This window comes from Aphelocoma coerulescens, chromosome 4 (genome assembly GCF_041296385.1).
Source record: "Aphelocoma coerulescens isolate FSJ_1873_10779 chromosome 4, UR_Acoe_1.0, whole genome shotgun sequence".
Taxonomy (NCBI): Eukaryota; Metazoa; Chordata; class Aves; order Passeriformes; family Corvidae; genus Aphelocoma; species Aphelocoma coerulescens.
This window is the reverse complement of record NC_091017.1, coordinates 22,721,104-22,746,918: the sequence shown is the minus strand read 5'-3', so window position 1 is coordinate 22,746,918 and position 25,815 is coordinate 22,721,104. Positions and strand designations below refer to the sequence as shown.

The 25,815-nt window shown below is 36.8% G+C and overlaps 1 protein-coding gene across 6 annotated transcripts in view; it reads right to left on the bottom strand.

The window, feature by feature from the left end:
- The window catches only part of GRID2 (glutamate ionotropic receptor delta type subunit 2), an 824,945-nt gene that overhangs the window by 619,050 nt on the left and 180,080 nt on the right, over window positions 1–25,815 (bottom strand). Inside the window, exon 1 of one of the 6 annotated variants that reach the window (XM_069013074.1) lies at window positions 5,322–5,465. The exons of the other annotated variants lie outside the window; for them this stretch is intronic. The gene's annotated coding sequence lies outside the window, so the exon portion shown is untranslated. Of the gene's footprint in view, window positions 1–5,321; window positions 5,466–25,815 lie in introns of those variants that run through there. 6 annotated transcript variants of the gene reach the window in all.

Genomic DNA, 25,815 nt, shown 5'->3' with positions numbered 1-25,815 from the left:
CAATTGGTTATGCTAATGATTACTGAGGTCAAGTGGAAATTTGAGAAAAACTGTGTGATTTGTAGAACCTGATTAAAAATGGCACTCACCACAAAAGATCCAAGAGCACAAGACTCTACAAAAAGTGAAGTTTTTATTGCCAATGACTATCACATTTTCCAAATGTTGCTTAATAGTGTCCCACAGTGCCAACTAGAAAAAGAAATTGCTCATTTTTCTGTTGCCTTTCTGTATTTCATTATAGCCTTGACTTGCATAAAGATGTGTTCTTTCATCTCAATCAATGCCATTATTTATTTTTCTGTGTTACCCTATACCTCAACTTGCAAGGCAATTTAATATACATTAAATCTGGAATCAAGGCTGTGTACTCTGGTAAAAGCAAGAGGATGCCATAACTCTACTATTTGTTCACTAGAGATAGCAGGAGAAATGTCATGCCTGGACAACTTGATGGGAAGAAAGAAAAAATAAAGATGAGGAATACAAGCAGAATCTTTGTTAAAGGTAGACAAAGGAATCTGTAACAAGGTACAAGTCTCTTAATTTGCAAGTGAATGTCTTATCAACTAAGACATTTTTCTCTCTCCTCATGGTGATAATACTTGATACACTTAATATTGTAAAAAAAATATGAATACTTTTACAGTTAATGCATAACACTGTATGAAGTTTAAAGAAAATATATATGTGGTATGTCTCAGCATCATCATACAACAGCATTGTAATCCTGCCCGAAGCAGACAGAAAGAATTGGATAACTTCCTAATACTTTTCTTGGTCCACATTTCTATGGGGTTTTTTGGTAAAAATGGGTTGCAAGAAACACTGTACCACAAATTATTAAGCAATGCACTATTGTTATATGGATAAACACAGCATGAGGAACCTCACAAAACTCAACAAGGCCAAAGCAAGTCCTGCCATCTGGACTGGACTGACTCCACCAGTACCACTAGGTCCAGAGTGCCTGGTTAGGAGTTCTCTAGACAAGGACACAAGCGTCCTTGTGGATGTTTGTCTAAAGATGAGCCAGCATGGGACTCCGGAATAAACAAAGGCTGATAGCCTAGTGGGCTATAACAAGAAAAAATGCAGGAAACTCAAGTTTCTGCACACAGTTTTTCCACTGGAGGGCAGCCAGGATGGTCAGGAGCTGGAGAAAACAGGATTTTGGAAGATAGGATTTGTTCAGCCTCAAAGAAAAGAAGGCTGCAGGGGGCTTAACAGCAGAGTTCCAGTACTACAGGGAGGCAACTGAGAAAACAGAGCCAGGTTATTCATGGTGGTGCACAGTGGAAGGTTGAGAGACATCCATCCTGCCATAAATAGGGGGTTGCAACCAGATAAAGGGGAGTGGGCAGGGAAGGTTTCACCATGAGGATAACAAGGCTTCAGAACCCAGAGAGGCTATGGAATCTCTATACTCAGAGACTTTACAGACCCAGACAGCACAGTCTTAATTTAATGCTAACTCCTCTTTGAGCAGGACCTTGGACTAAATGGCTCCTGAGATCTCTTCCAGCCTGAGTGATTCCGCAATTCTAAATCATAAACCCAAAGAGATGCAAAGAAACTCCTTAGATAGAACAGCAACAAAATCCTTTCTGCATGATTATTTGCATAACCCTTGTACTGCTAACGAAGCTGTCTTTTCAAATGTCTGAACAACTGATTTGAGGGCTAATGTATTTGACTGTGCTACCATCAAATTAGGAAAAGAAAGCTGCTCATTTCTCTAGCATTATTTAGTTTGGAGAGGCAATTTAGCAAAAAGCATCATTAATGTTGTATGAAGAACGGAATCATATGAATCACCAGCAAATATAAGCAGTAGGTTAAATAACCCAAGTCCTGCTAACTCTCACATGTTCCATAGCTTGGTCACTCCCAGGAAATTAACAGTCTAACAAATACATCTCCTGCTTGAAAAGCCAATAAAACAATATGTAATGTAAAGAAAAAAAAAGCAATTTACATAGAGCTATTTCACCCCAAACTGTGACACTTCTTTCTTGTGGGACGCAACGAGGATCGCAGGAATGACAAGACAGAAAGAAAATTTTGAAATGTTAATTTTATCTAAAACCAGTTTTCACCTGAACATTTAACTTAGACTGCTATGGCAGTGATTTTTCTAGAGCTACTTCCTATACTACAGAAGTCAACACTATATTCAAGAATTGCCCAGAGCACATCTGTGGATATTCTGCAGGAAGATAAAATAATCCTCATTATTTAAATGCAAAAACACTAACTAGTTTGTTCTCAAACTTTAATTATCACTGACATGAGTTATGCTTGAAATATACCAAATAATTTGGCATGGGTTTTTTTCCAGTGATTTAAGGTTAGTTATATATTATATACTTTAATTCCCACAATGACAAACAGAGAAAAAATATTCGATATGCAGCCAGTAATTTCTCACCAAAACAATACAGTTCACAGAAGTATAAGTGAATGCCTTGTCCTGACACTGGCTTGCTGCAGCAAGTAACAGAACATACTCCTCCATCAATACACAAATGTACTGACTTACATGATGTGATATTCTAATTGACTTCAAGCATACTCCTTATTCCTGCTCTCCTGGAAGTCTTATTTTTCAAGGAATCATCTGAGAGATCATCACATCCCAATGGGGGAAAAAGAACCCCACCAAAACAGACATACAAAACTAGAACAAAAACAACCTCCAAAGAAACCTAAAACTCAAACACATCCTTTTTGGCACTTGATGAGCACTATTCCCACCAGAAACCAAAAGATGGCATTTACCTGGTATAAACCTTGCATTAAAAGGACACTGAAGAGCAGTAGCTAAAAGATGCCACAATAGCATTGAGTTTGCTTGGTGAAAATTAATTAAATAAGTAAACATATATTAGTAATCATTCTTTCTTAAATCACTTCCATAATATGTTAGCATTTCACCAAAAATTACTCTCTGGTAACAACTCTCACTTCAAGGCAACAAATGTAATACTTACAAGTGTATTTCTGGAATAAATAGAAATGCTCTTAATTCCTTAGAAGAGAAATATAATTCTTTTGCTGCCACAAACACCAATGTTCCTTTCCTCAAAAGGAACAGGAGGCCAAGCTCATTGCCCTACAGTTTAAGGCACTTCAGCATGATAAATCAATTGGGCTGTTCATGCACTTACAATTAGCTAGTTGCTTAAACACTGCTGAATTAGATGCAAAAAGAGGTAAAAGTGAGAACAAAGGTCTCACTTTCACTCTAGCACAATGTGCTTGGTTATATATTAGTTAGGACCACTTATTTTCTAAGCTGGGGCTCTACTCAGAGTAAATTTTCCCCAAGATCTCTTGCAGTGAATGTGAGAGCCACCTTTTTTTTCTTTAGCACAGTTATTTATTTCCTCATCTTCTGCTGGGCAAGTAATGAAGCAAACTGATTTCCAGTAAGCTTTATCAAAAGGCAATCAAAAGCTCAGCATCATTACCAAAAGCAAAATTGCATTGATTAAAGAGAAAAATTATTCTAATAAAAACCTGATAGACAAGTAATTGTGACTTCTTTCTTCTCTACAAAGCAGTGAAAAGAAAAGACGACAAAGATCTGTTAACAAAAAAACCCCAAGAGACTGAAGCAAATAGAGGCAAAACTACAATTTAGTTCTGAAAGCAGTATTTGAAAGTCCCAGTTAGAACTGGTTTTTCATTCTCAGAAGATAGTAGATGTTGCATTCAAGGTATGACCAAGTAAAATTAACCTCACTGCACATTACTTTAGTTTAATTCTATTCTTAATCCATCTGAAACTCTGCCGGCAAATTTCTTTATTTTGCAAATTTCACATATAAAACTGCAGATGCAGGAAGAGTCTTGAGCAAAGAGTTTTCTGAGGACAGGTTGAAGCAAAACAAAATTGAATTTTAGGTCAAAAATCCTTGTAACCAAAATGTCTCATTAAGCTGAGACATTACTCTGACTGAACAGCTCTGGGAACAGGTATTTGATATTTGGCTTTTCAAATACCCTGCAGAAAAAAAGGTAGCATTTTCACACACCATTTTAAAGTATCACCTAGTGGACTAGGTGTTCTTCTCCATCACCACATGATAAATCAGAAAAGCTAGACCAAAAGGGCACTGTACTGAACTCCAAAGCACGTTCCTAGCAATTCCCTACTTGCCTATGCAGATTGTAAGACCAAGTCTGGATAAGACAATTATCTTGGGATTGAAAACAGAACCAAACTGGCTCATTTAGGTAACTATGATTTATATAAAGAGTAATGAAGAAGTAATTCTCATCTTAAAAAAAAAAAAAAAAAAAAAATCTATGAAGAAGTAATTCTCATCTAAAAAAAAAAAAAATCTAGGAAAAACAGAAACGCAGTCAAAGTTTGTGGACTCAGTTTGAATGCCTAGACCAAAACAGAAGAGGTCCTTTTTGAGGTCACTTAAAAAAAAAAAGATGAAAAGCCAGACTGAGACAAAGAGCCTTTGGTAAGAACTAAACTTAATTCAGCTGTAATCTAGGTAGTGATTTTAATTATACCGCTGAGGTAAATTATACACTCAGAGGATGGGCACAAATGGCAAATTCGGCATCTAAGCAATGTTTCTGACACAGGCAGAGAAGGCAAGGGAAATAATAGCAGGAAAAACAAATAAGCTTGGATTAAATACCATTCCAAACTTCTAAGGGCAAATATATCTTTTACAAAATCACCTCCATACTCCTTAAACACCGCTGTGCCAGAGTGTTCAAATTCCATCGATACAGATTATGGAGCAGTGGCTGAAGTGTTTTACATAGCCTTGAATTAACCCAAGAGCCCCAGTCCCATCAGGACTTATTTTGCCTTCATAAACAGTAGTATAGCTAGGGATAAAACTAAGTTAAGCTATCTAAGAACTAAGTTCATATCTTGCAGCAAAGAGGTCAGTAAGATGCATGGCAATAATTCATTTCAAGAAACACTTTTGGACTCTGACTCAAATACCTCCCCTAAACATTCACAACAGTGTCAAGCACGCTTGATACGTGCTAAACTACAGCCAGCACTTTTGGTAGTGGTAACTTACACTTTTACTCACATGTACACAACACGTACTTTATACTACTATATACTAGTATATATACTATTATACCATATACTACTATACATTATACTACTATAAAGTCTTTTACTAGGAAAAAAAAGGGGTTGCATACTGAACTGAAGCTTAGAGATACTTATTTTCTTTTTTTTCCTCAAGACTTGCCTCCATCTGCAGCCTTCACCAAAGAACTCGTCCCTCAGACAATGAAATAAATAGCATCTGGGAATAAAACTCACTTACCATAAATAAGTTGTAACAATGCTCATATAAGTGAACCAACTCAGAGAAGTATCCACATTACACCTTCTCCCTCTTACACCAGCAGAAACTGTGTCCTCACAAAAAAGTCACTACACCAAATCCCCTAAACTTTATCCCAAAAGCCTCTCCTCTGCTGGTTTTACAAAGCAGAAACTGCTTAACAAAGCCTTAATGAACAACTGGTGTGAACCATTAGCCCAGGTGTTTCCATCACCTCCCTTTCACACAGCTGCACCCACTTTGTAAACGAGTTCTTGCTGTCTGAAGAGGTGTTGGAAGTAAGTTAGAGCAGAGAGCCCTTTCAGAGAGGCATTTCTTCCACCTGCCATCCCTCAGGTAAGATGAAGCCCAGCTGCTGTGGTTTTACCCGTTATGAAAAATGTCCACATTATCATTATCACAAATACTGATCTGTTGTTCAAGGAGCAAGCCGTGCTCCAGTCTTTGACTGCAAGGTGGGTAAATTCCTGCAGCAGTGAAGCAGATAGGAATGGTGCAAAGTAATTTTACACCAAGTAACATCCATCAGAAAACTGTTAACATAGATGACAGTACCCAAGTCTCTTGTTAATTACTTGACTATAAAATTTAAAGAGCTTTAAGTTGACGAGTGTTCTCAATGGAACAGACATAATTAATTCCCTAGGAAGGGAAAATAAACACTTTGAAAACACTTCTATGTACAGTGTAATTTATGTTTTCCACACTTCTTCTTTCCCATTCCCTCACAGACCAGAAAACATCTAGGAGATTTATATCAGCACTTTAACCATAGAAATAAATGTAGAAGTTAACTTTCCAAGATTTTAATAACAACAAATATGATATATGAAACAATATTAATAACAATGAAAAATATTATCACAGGAAAAGATGTGTAACTATTGTTAAAATAGAGTATATTTCATTAAGGTGAGACCATTTTCTCTTACTACTAAATAGTTAGTCTTTACTAACTACTAAAAACCACACAAAATAGAAAAGGAAAATGAAAAAAAAAAGCATCTTTCAAGTATGCCACATAGTCTCACACAGCTTTTAGCTTTAGTAAGCAAGAGGTGAGGAAAACATTCAAATGCATTATTTTTATCTATTTTTAAATGGTTTTTCTCCACAAATATTTCTAAGCAGCAAGACAAGACCATGTACTATAAAGAAGTTGGTGAAATGGGATTGATTAAAGCTGCAGTATTTTTAGAGATGCTGTAAGAAAAATACAGGGCAATGCTTCTAGTGACACTGGATTTTCTTTTAAATAGCAAATGGATATTTAAAGAATAATACAGTGTTTCAAGTAAGCTATTAAAATCTAAGTTTCCCATAATAGAAGAAAATCTCATTGTTTTCAGTGTGTGGTTTTTTAAGGACAAATCAGGAAAAAAGGGTCATGTTTAACTTTTTATATAATAAGGTGTGACAGAAAAATATTCTCCAGGCTTCATATGGGAAGAAAAATGTACTATCAGTTTTCCTTCCTCTTCCCTATTTTTTTTTTCTCCTTGTCTATAATGTGCTGTATTGGCAAATGGAAATAAAAAAATGTCCTATTACTTTCCCTTCTCTAACATCTTCAGAAAAGAGCCTGATTTTTTAGATTTTTTTGCACTGGGTAGAAAAGACCATCTACTTCTCTCCTACACATTTGCCCATTTAAATTTTCAAGACACATTTAGCTGAGCTTGGGAATCTCATTGGGGTTTCAGTCTATTATGAAGCACAGATTTTAAACCACGACTGAAAATCTGAGTTCTCCTGAGTCCTGGTTGTCTGATTTCTCACACTTACAAACTATTTTTACAAATAAGTCAGCCACCTTGTTCTCAGGCAGTTTTGCTCCGGACACTATTTCTCACACGCAGGATTCCACCTCATTTGACCCTCTCCATGCACACCTGGTGTGAAGGAAACTTTCCTGTCTGACCATCCAGGAGCCAGTCTGGCAGCCACACTCCTGCCACCAGAGACTTTAGCTGCTGGGGCCAAGGCCCTTCCACAGCAGGAGATGACAAGTGTTACATCATCCAGCGTAAAACTCCTGCCCCAGGGGCGTACCTGGGCATTCCCACCTGAATCTGAGTGAATAGGAAACCCACTGGGCTCTGAGTTTTCTGGGCTTTCTCCATTGGGTCCAGACTGCAACCAGCACTTGGATAAGAACGGGACCCTCGCCACTGAGACGACCAGAAGAGGACCAACACAATACCATCAAGATCCACAGAGTGGTAATATTTTTTCTACTTAATCTGTCTCTCTGCCACTCTCTTTCTCTCTCCTCCTCTCTTTTCCTATTTCTTTCTACCTCTCCCTCACATTTACTGTTAAATAAAAATCCATACTATTGACTTCAGCATATGGTCTTGTTTGCACCTTAATTCAGGCAGAGACATCTAATAATTTTAATAACCAGACCTTAAGAGCACGTAACGCCTGCCCTTGCTCTCTTGCTTCAAAACCAAAAATTTATTGGACTGCAACACAGAGTTTGTTTCATGTCAGTTACTCTGTACAAAACCAAACAAAAAAACCCACTCAAAGATGGCCAGGAATAAACATTATGATAAAAGGATGTACAAATTACATAGGAAAACATTCCACTGGTTTCACTCTGCTGTAGAACGGATGAGGACAAAGGCAACTCCGCATCTGGGAGTCAGCCATAGTGTGGATCCGGGCAAAGATGAAAGTAACAGCTGAAAGCACATTTCATTAAGAACCAAGGTAACAAATTCCTACCAGACTAGGAAATCCCTACTGCATTTCCCACTGTCAGTAAACATTAGCTTTTTCAGACTCAAAGGGTCAAAAATTAAGGTTGAATTGTGAGCTGTTAGGCAGTAACATAAAAGCCATTTGGATCACTCACCTTTCCTAACAAGGTATTACAATAGGTTACCTAAATCTCATAGCGCTTTAACAGGAGAAGATCCTGGTTTTGGATGACAGCTGGCCTCACAAAAACTTAATTTCACCTTGATGCTATTTTAACCATAACTTGTTGGCAGACAGAACAAGACAAAGATGCTGATAGATACAAAGGGCAAAGAATGATCCTTCTTTCTTTGCCTTTGAATCTTCCTCCTTAGGCTGTTCTTGTGACACATTATGTGTTTTAAACATCAAAGTCTTTTTTAGGCCTGCAATGACAATGTTGAGACAGAAGATAAAAAACTAGCACAAACAGAATGTAAGGAGTATGTCATTGCCCTTCTGCATATTTTTTTTCCCAGAGCTTTCATGTATGCCAATGTCACATGTCATGAAGTACTATACTGAATGTCACAGTGTGTGACAGAGTTACATAATTTTCACATTTGGAGTAGTTGCTCTGTCTGGGGTGGAAAGTCCTTTTCTCCTTTTTTTTTTTTTTAAGTAGAGATCTAATTTTGAATATAGATGTTTATTTACATGAACTGTTTTGAGCAGCATCCATATCTTGATGCACAGAAAATCAGTATAATGGTTGGTGTTGAGAAAGTGTAGTTAACTGATTATAGCTGCAGCTTAAGTTTAGGACTCCTGAATTATCTTCCGAGCTGTGCAAGTGATTATTATATAACTGGAGTCTATGGTACTTTACAATATTACAAAGAATCCTGAGGAACAAATAATATTTATAGCATAATTTGAGACCCCAAGTGAAAGGCATGTTTAGCAGTATGACAAAATTTTCTAGTTTAAAAAAAAAAGTCATTAGTGGCATAAAAACTTCAGGGTAAGTGTGAAATGACCTGGGCTTATTGTTTCTGATGGAAGTCTTCTCAACCATGCCATGTGAAGATCTTCCCTGCTAATAATTTTTCATAAAATCAGAGACTAATTCAGGTTCAAAGGGATCTCAGCAGGTCACCCGATCCAATCTCCTCCCCAAAGCAGGGTCAGCTGTTCTTTAATCCTTCCCAAGAAGCCATTAATCATTCCCTCAGAGCTGAGTTATCAAGAGCATCGTGAATTGTTTAGTAACCTGATTACAATGATTAATTAATCAAGCCTGAATATTGCTAATCCAATTACAGTACTCTCAAAGAACTCAAGGCATGTTTGGATGCACAATGCAGTTACTCGTGATACGAGGCAATTCATAACATTTTGAAGATCAAGACAGTGTGGTTTATTTAGCAGTGCCTTTGCTAAGGGAGTGTAGACATAAGCATTCTCTGTTAAGGAACCAAAGGGTTTAACACGGCCTGTTGACTGTATAGAGGGGGACAGAATGCTTACAACAGCTCTTCTATGGATGGGGAGCCAGGCTCAGGCAGCCGTCAGGAAGGCGGAATATTACTACAGATCTGAGAGTGAGGGTGCAGTCCACTAGAGGCAGCTCATGATTTATACACTGGGGTACATGAGTCACAAACAGCACAACTGGCCACAACTGCCTTTTAATGCAGAGCTGGTAGAGAGCAGCCTTGCCCTGAAAACATGGATAATCAGAATATATTTCCTCTGTGCACTTTAGGAACGGCTATGAATGACAATCTCTTTCGTTTGAGCTAACGTGTATGTTTATTTTAGGGAAGAAGAACCACAATAGGAAGAAAACTGAAATTATCATCTTGTCTGACTGACCATAGAATTCAAACCACACAAACCATCTTCTTTACCTCAACATGTTATACGGCCCATAAGATCAGTACTGTTCTGGTCCTTCAAGGAGACAATACTATAAGCAGATAAAAGTTATGAAGAGACAGCTTTTGTAAAAATGTTTGCATCTACTTACAAATTAACATACATCTTTGGCTAGTCAGAGTCCTCTGACAAGACTCTCCAGCTGGCATAAACCACCACTGCCCTATTGCTGATCTGTGCATTTCAAATGATTCAGTCCACCAGAACCTAAGTCATTCTTCCACCACTATTTTAATGTTCTGTTTATACAGAATCACTTTTGTCCTTCAAAAGAAAATAAAAAGGCAACGCACATAAACAAATAGAATGATAAACAACTGCTTATTTGAAGTGGCTTTAAATTTACTTTCTAATCCTGCAACCACCGGGGAACCAAACAATTGTGACGGGATCGCACAAAGCAATCATGAATATATGGATCTCAGTCTAAAGGGAATACACGTAGGGGAAGTACAGTTACTTACCACGCATGTTTCATAACTAAGTAAGGGTTTTGTACAGACAGGAATTGAAACATTTGTTAAATTTTATTTACCAAAAACATAACTAAAAAATACAAAACACTAAAACATGATACAGAGTTGCAAGGTTTGAAGAAATCCACAATATAATAGGGGAAAGTTTAATGCATACTAGCCAAGATACAGAGAAGGTGACAGAGAAGCAAGCTAAAAATAAACCTGGTGGGTGGCAGTGTGGGCATGTGATTCCACTGGTTTAGCCCGAGAGCTTTTCCCAAAGCCATACTGAAGGTCTCAAGTGCATCTAGTTAAAGCCTACTTTTAAAACTGTTAACCATTGATATATCTGAAGAGGTTTTTTGTTTGTTTTTTTCCATTGTTACATCTGTTGATTTCTCTCTCCTTTCCTTCTGTCATACAGGCTCCACCTGCTACTTTAACTCTCCTCCACTCTCAAGTCTGTGCCTGTACTGAAGGCAGCCTCTCTGGGTATCTGGACCTCAGTGACAACACATTGAATCTGAAGTATCTTTATTTAAAAAATGCTTTAAATTATACTGTACTTCATAATAAAGCCCCAGCAACCCGCTGGTTTGCTTCTGCTATTGGGATGTTTACAATTAACCAGAGCATAATGCCATAATGTCATCCCACTCCTAAATTCAAGGCTGTGTGAAAAGAGCAGATAGGAATGCACTCCAATGCATTTATTATGTGGTCCCCAGCCCCCAAGTTTAAGAAGGCTATATTCAAAATCCTCTGCTGTAATACCAGCACGATTAAATGACTATGTTTAAAGGCTGTAAGTTTATAAACTGTACTGAAATAATTTGTATAGAAATGATACCATTTCTCTTCACGAGCACAAAACCTATCACATTCTATCATGAAAAGCAGTATTTTTCATTCTTTATACAATGGAAGCAATGTTCCTAATACTCTTAAGCAGGTAAATATTATATATTTCAGGCATATCCTATACAGTTTCAGAGTGGGGACACAGCAAAAATATCACTTTCTGTGTCTGTAGAATTCCATCAGGCAAACAATTAAGCAGCGCTTTGACTCGCTGGGGCACTTCGACCAAAATTTACACTTTCCCATCTAATATAATAAATCGAAGTTTATTTTAGGTCATGCCCAGCTGCATTAATGTAAGTATACTTGCAGCTTTATACACCATTCATAAAATATCCCCATAAAGCCAGGCACAGTGGTGATACTATGGCTCCCCTTCATAGTCATTCCGCCCTTGCAGACTAGGTCCTCTACAGTCATAATTAAATTCAATCAGCACTAATTTATCTTGTATTTTAGCCAAAATTATTATACTGAGATAGGCTGGAAGGAGCTGTAGGGCTTTCTTTACTCAGTTATTACAGGAACTGCATTTGTTTCCAATAACTAATAAATGAGAGTCAATAGAGCTACAGGACAATACAGTGGCAATGATGTTAAGCTATGCAGATTAAAACCATTTCCAGATATAAGTACAAAAGGCACTTAAGAGAGGTGGAAATACACATTTTCAGTCTAAATGCACCATTAACAAATTCAACCTTTCATTAACTAGGGCCAAACCAAAGACTTCCAAGTTGTCTTTAGTACCAGAAAGAAAAGGATTTGTCAGCCCAATATGTAAGGGTCGCACCGTGTGAACTGCAGCTATGACTGTCAGGAAAATTCTAAAAGAGAATAAATAAGTGAAGACAAGCTGGTATCAAATGTTGAACAATTACTTTGAAATTACAAATAGTCTTGCCTTCAGAACTACCTTGCCTGGCTCTTCTTTTCACTTATGCCAAAACAAATTAATTAAAAATAAAGACTACTGCACATAAAAGAATAAAAAGTATAAAATATAACTAAATACTTCACAATTTCATCATGAAAAAAAAAAATCAGTTGTATTAAATAATGCTATATTTTGATCACCTAATGTTACTGCTATTCTGCTGTATGTCCAAACTACCTTCACGGATCATTTTTCAGCATCTATATTACTGTTCTCCATGGAGCTATAATGATTTAGATGAGGATCTAACCCTGTTTTCTTTCCTCAAACAAATTTAAACAACATTTCACATGAAATCCATTTTGCAGAACATCTGTTTAATCTTCATTATTAATACATGATCATCACAGATCTCATTCTGTTAGCTTCTGTATAAAACTAGCACCATGCAAGAAACAGCTTATTTATGAGGATTTCAACATCTTAAATACCTTCTGTCCTTCCCACGTTGTAACACTTTTTTTCTAACCAGATGATCAGCTTCCTGAATGGAATTAAATTGTAATAATATCTCAGGTAATTTTGTCTCTGAAATTGGTGTTTAGACATTGTAAAGTATGATTAAACTTACAGTGCAATGTTGTCTTGGTCCAGGTAAAAACCACACGCCTTTCTCTAAAACCTCTTTTTTTCACCTCTACTAAGTGAAAAAAAATTAATTTCAAAGAATGCTCTAGGACTAATGCATAACATTTACCTCATTATTCTAACAATGCCTTGTAAAAAAGTTCATAAACAAAAAATACACAAATAGCTCAAGTGAATGAGAAGGTGGCACCGAGAAGCATTTCTCTATTAAAACCACACAACACTACATTAAAGTTGGGCAACCCTCCAAAGCATCATGGATATTACATGTATTGGGTGGATGTGTCTAAGTGATGCCGATGATAAAACTGCAGCTAAACTCTGATAAAGAAACAGCATCCTTGGGAAAGACTCACTTTTTTGATATTTTTGCTGATACAGGAGATACTGTAGCCAAAGACATCCCACAGCCTTAATTGTTTAAGTAAACCCTGTACTTATCAGTCTACACTACCTTGCAATAGTGTTACAAGTACTAGAAAACCTGGCTGAATAGCTGCCTCAACAGAAAAAAAGAAACTTTCAAAAATTGCTATGCTGAGTTTCACCTATTTTTTCTCTCCACATTGTGGGGAAGGGCTTCCAGTTCAAAAAAAAAGACAGAGTGGAAAGCCATAACTAAAATGCCATGGAAAGAATTTAAAGTTTCAGTCACAAACTTTATACATTCGTTAGGAAACAAAATATTGTAACACAGACTCCAACATTTTGGATGAAGTCTTAAATATGAAAACAGCCTCACATTGGGGAAATTTAACAAAATGCTTTTAGTGATTTATCCTTTAACTTTTACAAACTGTTTTAATTGTTTTGAAATCTTTTCTACTAAGCTAATTTTTTCTGTTAATGAAGAAAAAAAATGCCAGTTCTTTATGTTAATTAGGCATCCTGATAACAAACACCATAATTCTCAGGATATTATTCTCTCAAAATTGTCACCTCCTCTACTAATGTCTGCAAACACAGGTAGAAATACATGACTAAAGTGCATTTCGTGTATATTTTAACTTTAAACATGCAATGCAGATGAGTTCTGATCACCATAAAGATTAATACAGAATATGTGCATAAAAGTATGTATATAAAATTTATGTTGTTTATACTCTGCTTTACATCAAAGAGAATAATGATCACCAATAGACTGGTTTGTGATAGAGGGTTATGTTTCACAGTAATACTGATTATTTTTTAATATCACAGTGTACAAAATGGAGGCATTAATCTACTGCACAATATCACAAACAAATTAATATGGTTGGGCCTCAGTTCTTATTTTTTGCCTTCAGACACAAAATGAAAGAATCATGAATTTCAGTACTAAAACAGAACCATTTTGTCTCCTGTCTAGAAATAAACATGCTAGAGGTCTCTGATGGTGACGGGAGAGTGTGAACGACTTTACATGCATTTTGGATTGCCAACACATTCTTGCACATGCTTTTCCATTGTCCCCTGTGCATCTGGTCAAAACAATCATCTCGTTTTCTGTTATCCTTCAGCCTTTCCCACCTAAGACTAGGATATCAAGTGGTATCCTGACCTGTACCTTGCCCTATTCTGCCTGCAGAAACTTCTGTCCATTCTAGATTCAATTGTACAAAGACAGGGAGAGAATTCTTGCTATCTCCCATTAAAAAAAACAAAAACAAAAACAAACACATGTTAAGGACTACTCAAAATAAAAATAACAAGCTATAACTAAATTTTTACAGCATTTGGGATACTAAAAGTAATATTCTGATAACTACATTTATTGAAGGTAAAATCTTCAAGACTGACTCTTAATGTTTTTTAGTCAGCACTACCAGTGCTTTCAGTAGAGGGGAAAAAGTGAATTTCTAAAGCTAACAATTAAATATTCACTTACTGCTGGTTACTTAGGAATTAGGTTGCTTAAAATAATAATAATTTTGTTGCATTAAAAATTCTAGGTAAAGTTAGCAAAATATAAATGTGGTTTGGTTTTTTTCTCCCACCAAAAACCCCTAATATCCCTTTTCTTCTGGAGAAATAGCCAATATTGCCACTGCCCATCAGACGCCCAGAACCAGCAGAGTCTCTGGCATTTAGTCTCAGAATTTGTGTTCTATTGACAACATCTACCTACAGCTATTAATCTGCTGTCCATAAAGCAGTTGTTGCCATGGTGGCCCTGTTGGGTTTTTTTCTGTAAATAAAAATTAACATAATATCTGACCTCAGTCTGTCCTAGACAAAGCACTAGGCAGGCAAGAAGGCTTGGAGGAAAACCACAATTTTTTCCTCACCCTAGAATAAAAGTAGAGCTTCACCATCTAATTTGTTGGATATGAAAATCCTAATAGTCACCTCAAACACGCATGCATGATTATCACTTCTTTGGTCAATTCACTGATGATGCCTCCTCTGTGCTGTAGCTTCCATTATTCTGACAAGCCAATGACACCCAAGAGACACAATTTAATACCGTTCTTTCCCTTCCAAAAATGAGGAAAAGCACTTTCAGTGTTGTCAAATCATGCTCTGAAAGATTTGATTTTGTTTTCCACTGTACATGAATCCTTAGAAAAAAAGGAGCATGTCAAGGAGAACACAAAGGACGATAAATTCCCGGACGAAGGAGCTGGGCGCTGTCCGTGATGCAGGCCCCAGGCGGGGCTGCGTGAGGGCACTCCCAGGCCGGGCACAGCCACTTCCAGCCGGCGCCAACCAACCCACTTGGGCACAGCTAGGCCCCTCAGCAAAGGCATTGGAGCCTCAGGGAAAGCATATTTAATAAGGTTGAAAAAAACTGTGGAGCTGTTGGTAGAGAATAGCTAAAAATTAAATGTGTGAGAAATAGCCCTGTGACCCAAGCTCAGTGGAGAAGAGGGAGGAAATGCTCCAGGCACCTGGGCAGGTTTATCCTAAAGGACTGCAGCCCACTGAGAACCCACAGTTGAGTGGGGAAAAAGTGGGAGGAGGAAGAAGCAGATAAGAGGACCTGTTTTGCACTGGCTGCACCCCCCACTCCCTGGCCCCACGTGCGGGAGTTGATAGGAGAAGCTGGGGATGAAGGAGTGAAGTTGAGACAAGAAAGAAGCAGGGACAGGTGGGGGGAAGGAGAAGGTGGGTTTGGGTTTGCTTCTTATCACCCTAATCTGTTTTTATATGGCAGAACATGACAATAATTTTTCTCCAGGTCATGTCTGTTTTGTTCATAACACAATAGGTAAGTGATCTCCCTGTTTCTTGACCTATAAGCTTTCTCATCTTGTGCTCTTCCTGTACTTTAGTGAAAAAAGAGAGTGAGGCAGTGCCTGGGTGGGCATCTGGCAGCATCCAACCCACCCCAGAGAGAACAGGGACATGAAGGCTGTGTGCTGCACGTACAGAAAGGCAAATTCTCATTGACTGCAATACTCAATCAGGAGAACTGCTGATACCTTCTCCTCCTCATCGCCCAGTGTGATGACCATACACATACAAAATGAATGTCAGATGACAGATTTCCTATGTAAATTTGAAAATGTTACCCAACATTGCAGCTGTGGCAAATTTTTGCTCTAATTATGTGACAGACGTACATTATGATGTGAACTTTGGCTCTTATGTCAGAAGACTTCAGTGTTCTTACAAATGAAGATACACTCCATTACAAAATACATAATCACATGACTAATTTTAAACATATAACCCCACTTCAAAAAAACAGAGCAATGATTCAAGTTAGCCACTCAAAATTTAAGTAAGTTAGATGAGTATGATTTGATTCTTCATTTCTTAGAGATACCTGGGGAATGTTTGGGGGTAAAAGTAAAAAGTAAAAATAATACACAGAATTTAACTGTTTTAACCAGATATTTAAAAGCACAGTTTTATTCCAGTTTTATGTCTATTTTGTTTGCTGACTGTGGAAAATAAATTTCTTGCACCACAACAGAATGATTCTACATGTCTTAGCAACTGTCATTGGATTTTGGTTTTCCCACAGACTCTACCAACCTGCCTGTTAGGTAAAAAACACTGTACAAAAGTAAGTGTTAAATTTGACTTGAAACTGAATATCAAGTTTCAGTGTACTGCAAAATATAAATTCCCATCTGACAGAGAATCCAATTGTCCCTATTCCAGGAAATGCAGTTTGCCCATAACTTTTATTCCCTCAGAAATATGTAATTTACATCCTTTCAATTTAAAAAGGACACAGTAAAAGGTGTCACCTTTATAAAAGCCGTTTCAATAAAACTTTACTCCCATGTTATACTTTAAAATTAATTTGACCTTGAATTCTAAATTTCAGAAAGGTTGGTATACTACACTTCTTCCTAGATGACCACTTTAAAAATTATATGAAAAGTTGACAGCATATCCACTGCATTTGAGACCACAAATTAGGACACTTGGGAAAGAAAGATTTGTTGCACCCTAGCTTTTAGGAAAGCATATGCTATGGTTTGAAATATACTACCCCAGTTCCCTTAAAACAACTACATTTTTCTAACAGGTAATTAAAAGTTTAGTAGACTTGCATTCTGGCTTCCCAAGATGGCAGAAGACAAACAAATTATTTCATATAATTATGCCAGTAAGGGGAAGGATCTGAGTCCCTTCAGTAGGAGTAGTTTAACCCTGATCTTGTAAGGAAAAGTATAAGGTACACATCAACATAGAGTAGCAAAGCTAAGATCACCAAATACTAGCTGAATTACCACAAAAAAACCAAACAAACACCAAAACAAAAAAAACCCCAAACAAATAAACCACCCCACACCAAAAACAAAAGCACAACAAAAGGAACTCCTGAAATAAAATCAACTTCTTCTATTTCTTGTCAACAGATGGCTCTTGAGACAGAGTTCAACTGGAAACTCCAAGAGGACATCCTCAAAATACCACATTTTTTATTACCCCATAACATCCAGTGTAGGTGCAATGAAACAATACGTCTTGCTAAGGTGTAACTCCCCACAAGACAAGTGGTTTCTATGCACAGCCTGCCTCCTGCAGTAGTGTAATTTTGTGCATTTCATAATGGCACTCACATTATGGGCCAACATCTTTTCTTCAAGGATCTCCAGAACTGCATTCTGAAGTATTTTTCTCTACTCAGACATTTAGCCTTGCCTAGTTCTTTCACAGTTAGCAGCTATCAGCTGCATTCACATAACTTCTTTTTGTACATTTCAGTATGGAAATTACATATAATGCACTGCAAGTCCTCACATGCCCTTTTCTCCTTGAAACAGTCTTACAAATCACTGAGACATTCTTCATAGTAATCAGTTACCTCCCTACCCCCTAAATGTGACACTTTATACCCTCAGTTTAGTAATAGCTCTCATGGCTTTGTCCTCAGCCAAAAGACATCCTCTTAGTAAATTTTTCACATTTCAGTTCTCTCAAACTATTGGTAGCATATGACGTTATTTGTGAGACAGAGGGCTTGCAAAATGACTGAAGTAGTTTCAGACTAAAATTTCGAAAGCTCACTTCTAGGATTTATCTGACAATAGAATATCTTGGGGAGAGGAAGAGAAGCCCTCTCCTTAAGACTTAGGATTTTTCTCTGCTTTTTTACATACAGGCTGTCAAAGCCATGGCATTTTGTCCTGTGGTCATGAGGAAAGCACTAATTGGAAAAACAGTCAATGGCAACAGATGACTGGTCAGTTTAACTCCTATTAAGTTGATTTTTAATTCCTATCAGAAAGAGCAGGGCATCTGTGAAGATGGGAAGATTTGTTGGTTGAGCACAATGCCTGTTTGCAAATATACTGCCCTTCTTATTAGCAGCTATCTCTACAGTTTGAGTGTATGCTCTATTAGATGTTTTCATAAATTTTTGATCTAAATGGTGCATGTAAAAAGCATGGGAAGATATTCCTGAGGCTTACAAAAGCATATAAATAAATATGCTATAATATACATGTTTTTTCCTTAAATATTTTCTTCACAGTGCTCTCAGGGTTATCTGTTTGCACTTTATGAAGAGAAGTACTTTAGTCCACTATAAACATGTACAATAAATATTGTATGAGAGTACTTTAAAATGTAGGGCAAATTCTAAAATGCACAAAGAGCTGTGCATTGGTGGTATCAATCCAGGAAATACTCAATGGAATATTTTATTCTTACATTCTTTCTCAATGTAATCATGCATTTACTACATCTGTTTGAAAGTCTCTTCAAATGGGAGGAAGAACGTTTAGAAAAGTACTACTAACACTTTCTCAAATGTACAAAAAAAAGTGAAAAGTTGAGTTCGGCGCAAAAATGCCATCAAAAACATCTGTGTCCTAATTTCCCACTCTGTAAAGACTTATGTATGAACATCATTTTCTACACATATGAAGATTTCCCTGTAAATACCTGAGCTTCTTACGTATTTCAAAATAAGCATAACATGCGAGCCTTTGCAGAACTGGGATTTTTTCCAGCTCATGCTGACTTCAATGGCAATCAGTTTATCTATCCTTCAGTCCAACAAAAAGAATGTTAACATAATTAGACTAAGAGAAGAATAGATTGGTTAGAAGTATCAATAATAATTGGGGGTATTTCAAATGCCACCGCACCTAAATTTATCTACAAGTCATTAAACTGAGAATTCCCTACCTTTCCTGGTTTTTGTGCTTGCAAATAAATGCAGGAAGATGTAACTTCTCCATTTTCACATAGTGCATTTTGCACATCAATCCAAACACAATACCAATAGGGTAAAGAAATAAACATTACCGCTTATAAAAAAGGACATGCCAGCTGTTCATTTTCCTCTACTCTTTGAATTATTTAGGACATTACAAAAATACTTTTTTCTTCCCTTACTGAAAGGGAAGATTATGGTAGAATTCTGGACTGTGAAGACAGTCTCCAAACTGTCTCTGAGAGACAATCATCTTTTAGACTGTTTCTATTTCATAAAGAGAGGGGGTTTTGGGGTTGTTTTTTGTTTGGGTTTTTTTGAGAGCAAGAGAAAAAGATCAATACTGTTTTTACGTTAGAATCAAGACATCATTATTATTAGGCTAAAACAAACAGTACTTCTTAAACATAATGCTTAAAGGCAAGGGGTTGAGACTGTCAACTATTTCTTCATATCAGCAAAGAAACCCACTGTCATCATTAAGGCCACACAGGAACAAAGAAGCCCATCTGGACCGGGGATGATATTATTTATTGCCTAATAAGCAAAGCTCTTAACAGAGATGGCGCTTAGATTTATCATCCAGGTTTCTAGAAAAATTGAGAAAGAAATCGAGGTTAGGAGATTGTGTTCAAAAATGTCTTCTGTTAAATGATGGGATAATACTAGTGCTTATACAATAATGCAATGATTTTTGATTTTAATGTATTACTACAAGCTGCTCATGACCCAGTCCTAGCTGAGAAATTTGAAATAAGATCAACTGCAAGGTGATATTCAAAGCATTTGAGACAAGAACTTTCCTACATATAGCAGTCATCCCTCCTCTTTACCCACAGACTTGCTCTTTGGTGAGATCCCGTCTGGTCAAACCCCTTTTCTTACACAGACTAACAGTCCAAAATTCCTGAACCGCGTTCTTTCAGTGCTGTAGTCCTTGAAGCATAGCCAGAGTGTGATCCAGTGGCCTTTGGAGCAGACAGGAAGGCCTCCACGGCCTATACACAGCTGTGACCATCAAACTGTCCACCCCTGTTACTCTAATTTGGGTTCTGAATGAAAACGTCCAACCGTCCCGTTAGATCTTTGATTTCAAGCCAGGGCTTGGCCTACAGTGCCAAGTGTCACCCCTTTCCCAGAGATTTCTTTTGCACGCATGCATGTATACACACACAATTTAAAATACTCTATTCACAGAAGTGAGAAGAAGCAATTGGCTTTCTGTCAAGGTTAATAGAAGCCAAATAGTTAAGCATATCTGAAAAGCAAGAAGAGCAGTTCTGCTGTTACAGTAAGGGAATTTTCTGAAAGGGACATATTCTAAAAAGCTTTGCTGATTTTAGCACTACTAGTTTCCTTTCAGTTAGTAAGTTTAAAATCAGAATCTCAAATAAAGATGATTTATTCAGAAATGTTAATATAAGATTTTTGGTTCATTACACTCAGCCTTTTCTCTGACACAAATTGGATATTACCAGCTTTTAAACAAAAATCACATTTCTGTCTGCATATTTTCTGTCTTACTTGCAGAAAAAAAAACCATGAAAAAACACAGTCATTTTGCCAATTGAGGCTAAAATCTTTTCTTTATCCTCCAAGGAGTGTATTTTCTTTGTGTATGGTTCCTAAATTTTCTTTTTAGAGCTGAACAAAGTTGAATATTCCACAACTCAGATATTCTGTTATTCTCTTTCAACTGGATTTTGCATGAGCTTGTACAGAATCCACAAGTATATTACATTTGTAATTTCAAAATAGCTTCTCCATACTGATTGTCCTAGTGATCAAAAGACATAAATTACTTGGAAGAAAACAGAAAAACTGAGTGATAAGTTTTGCTGCAATCAATGTCTCTAATATGTATGAGAATGGGACATCATTTCACCAAAACAATCCATCTGTGAAGAATGCTAAGGGATGACTGCGTTTGGATACAGCAATTAATCACCACATTATTTATAGCACTTCAGAAGCAGCTTACAGTACATTAATCAGGGATAACTTCTGCTTAATTAATAGAGCTGCCAAAAACGTCAAACAAGACCATAAAAAACTGAATTGAGAAAGAAAGCAATAGCAAGGGACTGGTAATGATGAAATACTCAAAGTTCCTCTTCAGCAAAGGTCTTTTCCCAGTTTCTGCAGCACCAGTAAGCAACAAACTCCATCGACAAACTGTGCTAGGTGACCATATTGGTAACATTAGATACTCATGAGCAAAAAGAAAACAAAGCAACAAGAAGTTGACTGCATCAGTTTTAGTGCCCTGCCATGCACACATCCACGTGGATATGGAAGACACCGAAAATAAAGAAACAACTTTATTTATTTATTTGAAAGACCTTACTTTGCACAGCTCAAAGGGCCACTAGAGTGAGAAACTGCATGGATCACACCTAAATTCATTGTCTCTGCTTCAGCATGGACTGCATGAGAAGTAAAGAAGAGGAGTAGTCTGGGGTTTGCTATTTAATCTGCTTTTCAAATCACGGCTCAATGGAAGTCTCTTTCTTATGTAGAGGCTCATAAAATAAAATCATGTTTTCCAGAAGTATGAAAGGCAGTGTAACTCTCCAATTCAAAGTACTTGAAAAGAAGTTTAGCAATTAAAACTAAGTAAAACATTAGTAAGATATGGAGAACACAAGTAATTTGCATGTTAGGCATATGCAAATTGGAAAATAAGATCTGGTTTAAAGGAATAAAGAACTTCATAAAATTACATGTCTATTAAAAGTAGCTTATATGCTAAGAAGTATTCTGATTTACATAAGCAAATTTATTTCAATTACTACATGCAAATGGTAATTATATCAAGTAAAAACAAATTTTTATTGAAGCACATCTCATTATAGAAAACATTAATGATTTTCTCAGTTTTGGGTCTTCCTTGAGAAAGGGTGATGAATAAAATATAGAAAAAATGCTTTTATTATTCAATGCACAGGTGAAGGTTTAACTATGAAGCAACTGCAATTAGGTTTTGTTAATCTTTTTTTAGCTTGGTGTCTATAGATCTCCAAATAACTTGAGATATCCACTGGAAGTAAAAATGAAGTGCTTATTGTTACTTGTCACACTTTAACATTTTTATGTTAAAAAATACATATGTATTTTTTAACATAAAAATACCTTGTTTTCACTGTTGAAACTGTCTGTCCTTATGTAAATAAGGATACCTGAATCTATTATTAGTCTAAGATTTGACATGTATAAAGGCAGGTACTTTTAGAAACTTATATTTAGTCTAGGACCATTTTTCACAGAAGTCTTCATTAAACTGTCACTGGACACCGTAACCTGTGTGCACAAACCCCACTTTAATATGTATGTTTGTATGCATATTTGTGTTTATGAAATGGAAAAAAATTGAATGGACTGAAATGAAAATGGAACCTTCTACATATCAGATGTGCTTGAAGAAAGATCTGTGAATTGATGTAGAAGAAACTATTTCTGTGTCACTTATAGCTGAAAGAAAAAGAATCATAGGACCTAAAAAGAAGGAAAAGGCCCACCAACTTTGTAAAATACAGATCTAAATAAATATCACTCCAGGCTTTCACTATGTCCCCTCTGATTAAAAGTTCTTTATCTAGTAGTTGAATTTGGGGCAATATAAAAGAATGCTTCCAGTGCTTTTAGTATTTCATACAGTACCATTCATATGGTTATCACTTGTCTTAATGGTTCTTGAAGAGCATTTTTCTTGTTGCCCTGGTAACAAAGACTGCCATGAGGTCACTCAACACCCACCTAAAGAGCTCAAATTAAATATTCATCTTGGTAATTGTAAGACTTGTTCAACAGTAACATCACTTCAAACTATTCTGTAAAATAATACTGCCCTCCCAGAACTTGTGATTTGTTGAGCTCATTGAGTTTTCTCCTGAAAAATCAAATGCATTTCAGATCAGTGGGGCCTGGGGTGAGGGGAAGGAACTCTGTATAGCTTGGTACAGAAGGCATTAAGAAATATGGTTTACACAATTTTGTCTCATTACTCCTTAAGTGAAACTATTAATCCAGAGGCCTATAAATTACTCCATTTTCCTGTATCAGCACCTTTTAATGTTTTGTTTCATTGAATTAAGATGGCAGCCTATGAGCACGTATTGGTAGCATTTGCTCTCGATTCAGAGCAATAAAACACTAGATTAGTCAATTCTCAACAATCCTGGGCAGATGGTGTTCATTCTTCAAACAGGTGTGGGGATGTAAAACGTGCCTCTACCTTTACCCACTGACAGTTCGCTACAACAAATTGCTTAAAATAAAAGAAATAAAGTCTAACTTGGATGAAGCTACCGGATTATTCTTCATGGATCCAAGACTCAGAGTGATTTAAATGGCATTCCAGCATGTACTAAAAACAGCAGATCAGTCTCTAGGAATCTTACAATTCCTACCTATAGTGCAACTCAGTTTGCTATTTCCTGACAAGTCTTTTACGACTGAAACCAAATACTATCCATCTGAAGTCACTATTTCAATAAAAATTGCATCAGACCACACAATCAGAAATACATACCCCTGAATATCTCTACAATGTACTGTAAAATATACTTTTCCTTTCTTTTCTGCAAAAGTCCCATTATCACTGATAACTGCTCTTAGACAAACAATGTTCTTTCACCACTGATAAGTCTCCCAGACGGACAGACTATGCCAGACAGATAAAACTGATGCAGATAAGTACTTTGAGCATTTCATAGAACTATAAATAAAAAGTTTTCTAGAAATGAGTGATAACAAAAGTAACACTGCAATCCTGGTGAAAAACCTCTGAACACAATGAGAGGGAGAGTTACACAAAAAAAAATGGGAAAACTACAAACAAATATGACAGAGAAGGCTCCATCTGTAGAAAAACAGCATTCTGCTTTGAATCAGAATACATTTTAAAATGTAATCTAAAAAAACCCAGTCAGGCAAGACATAAGCTGTCTGTAAGTACACCCGAGTCAAATCAAAAAACTCCCTGTTTGGCCACAAAACCCGACCTAAAAACTGGGACTACTGTGAGGGTCTATCTGAGGAAGTAACAGTCCCCAAACGGTCTTGTGAAAGGTTCTGCATAGCACAGAAATTACTTACCTGCAAACTAAATGACATGGTATCAGCTTTCATTGACAACTTCCAAGATGCCCTAAAGTCAACAGGAGAATTCTCCTAATCTTATTCCTAAAAAAGGAGCATGCCTTATCACATGCCAACTGCGAAACAAGAAACAGACAACCGGTGAAAAAAGAAGACAGAGATGGGTTTGCATATCTCAAAGAAAACGAATTCTGAACTTTCCCAGGTCCTGGAATAGCTGCAGGCACTTGCACAGTCATAACTACCAACTACCAGGCAACTTTGTCAAGTTGACCCAAAACCACTGTCACAGTCCATCTGAATGACAGGTAAGACCTAAGCCTCTGAGAGAACTCCCTTTAGAGTGAAAAACTACTGCAAAATGGTTATTCCTCATTCAAGCCTTGAGACCCGAGGATGACTTGCATTTTCACATGTAATCCAATTAGTAAGATTGAGACTAAGCTAATTACAGTAGGAAAAAAAAAAAAGCACTGATCATCACGTAAACCTTGTGGCTTCGTGGTTTCACACTTTAATACCTGTCCAACAGACAATACAGGATTTTCATTCTGAACCAGCTCCCACTGCAGTGGGATAAATAAATACCAGAAATACTCAGGAGTCATATGCAATGCATTCTGCATAGAGTATTAGGTTGGAAATGAAACTATGCATGCTAGTAATCAAAGGAATCAGCTTTGAAAGGGAAGGTAATTCTCTTTTAAACCTAAAAGAGACAAATAAATCTAGCAAAACTACCCCACAAGATCTTTGTCTTTCACTAGCACATCTTGGAAAGCAATCAACGTGAATTAGCAGCATTCATGGAACCGATATTTTGCTGGATAATTGCTGATTACTATGCAATACATAATAGTGAAGTATTTTGCATGTGTGAATTGACTAAACATTGGAAATAACTGTATTGAGGATTAACCAGTGATTTGGGTGAAAAGTTATTTAGTAAGCAAAATGTTCTTTTCCCTGTTTCTTTTATTAGCCATGTTTTTGAGCTTAATGTTAGGGCTCCTTTGAAAACACTGTGTTTATCAGCCTTAATTTTGTCTCACCCTATTGTAAAACATAGTCACTTACCTCAGTGGCCTTTCCTGAGCCTGTCTGTAATGCGCTCTTTGGAAATATTATAATATCACTTCATCAACCGAGGATTTTTTTTTTTTTTTTACAGAGCATGCAGCAGCAAAGAACACAGAAATTCATATTCATTTCTATTTTGTTTTGCTTGGATAGCTGGAAGATTTTGATGTTTCAGTTGATCCTCACTATGCTAACAAGCTAAAGTGACTGTGGTCT